The sequence below is a fragment of the Elephantulus edwardii genome, unplaced genomic scaffold (genome assembly GCF_000299155.1).
Source record: "Elephantulus edwardii isolate Elephantulus edwardi_28Jun2011 unplaced genomic scaffold, EleEdw1.0 scaffold00010, whole genome shotgun sequence".
NCBI lineage: Eukaryota > Metazoa > Chordata > Mammalia > Macroscelidea > Macroscelididae > Elephantulus > Elephantulus edwardii.
The window spans coordinates 23406378-23407638 of record NW_006399760.1 but is presented as its reverse complement, the minus strand read 5'-3'; the positions used below and the strand labels follow the sequence as shown (position 1 = coordinate 23407638).

At 39.8% G+C, this 1261-nt stretch overlaps 1 protein-coding gene across 4 annotated transcripts in view; it reads left to right on the top strand.

The window, feature by feature from the left end:
- Positions 1 to 1261, top strand: part of CACNB4 (calcium channel, voltage-dependent, beta 4 subunit) — a 360400-nt gene that overhangs the window by 198782 nt on the left and 160357 nt on the right. The gene's annotated exons all lie outside the window — the stretch shown is intronic.

Sequence of the window (1261 nt, the reverse complement as noted above, 5' to 3'; positions counted from 1 at the left end):
GGAAGACCCTTGATGAGATGGATTGATTCAGTGACTGGGGTAATGGGGGTAGTTGTGTCAGAGACAATAAGGCTGGCACAAGATAGAGCAGAGTTCAAAGCTCTTGTAATAGGGTCTCTATGAGTTGCAAGCAACTCGATGGCACAAAAGAGGAACAACAATTTAGGGTTTGGAACTTAGGTTGCATGATACATCAGGCTACTGATGAGGATGGGACAGGGTAGGACAGAATTCAGTTGTGTTGTTCATGGGATCACTAGGAGTCGTACTTGATTCTATGGCACTTAAGAACAAACTAACTGAAAGATCAGCTGTTCAAATTCACCAGCTTCGTGGTAGAGGCAAGATGGACATTCTCCTTCTGTGAAGATTTTCATCCTTGGAAACCCAGTGGATGGTCCCTATGCCTTGGTGGTTTGATTAATAATTTTTAATTTCCCACTTGCTGGGAGTACACAGCCTTACCTACAAGTATTTAAACAAAGATATATGTATTTTTGAAGTTCCAGACTGCCTTCGTAGAGAAAACCTGAGGAAATTCAGCAGATTTGGCTGAAAACTATGCTAATTCATTGTAAAAATGTCCATTAAGCATTTATTTAAATTATTTCCAAGATGACTTAGCCATGCACTTTATAGTAGACTACAGAGGTTTTTCCCAGTTAACTGACCTCATGCAGTGACACTTGGCTGGTTTGTTGTGTTTCCGAGAAATTATTGGACCTCTGCAATATTGGAGGTAGAGTGCTTTCTTTGTGTCTTGTCCTAAAGATACTCTATGTCCAATCATAGAGGACTCTGTGTGTGTACATGCATGCATGTGTGTATTACTCAGTGTTTACTGTTCTGTAGGACATAGTTTTGAATCTTTGGGTTGTTTTCTCAGCTATTGTGCTTAGTGGGAAATGTGAATCCACGTGGATGTGCCTCGGAAGGAAAGCCTGGTTAAATACTTCAGAAAATCAGCTGTTGAAAACCCTGTGGAACAAAGTTGTACTAGAATGCAAAGAGTTGGAGCCAACTTGACAGCAACTAGTACTGATAGGACATATTTGGGAAAGGAATTTTAAAGAGAAAGTTGAGAACTATTAAAGGATTTTTTTAACCTAGAAAGTGTTATTCCTATTAACACTTTCTAGGTTAAAAGAAAAGTGTGTCTATACTTGACTACAGAGTGTCAAGGACTGCAGCCTACAATATGGATTGAGGCTCAATGTCAAGAAGACAAAGATTCTCACCACTGGACCAATTGGCAGCATCA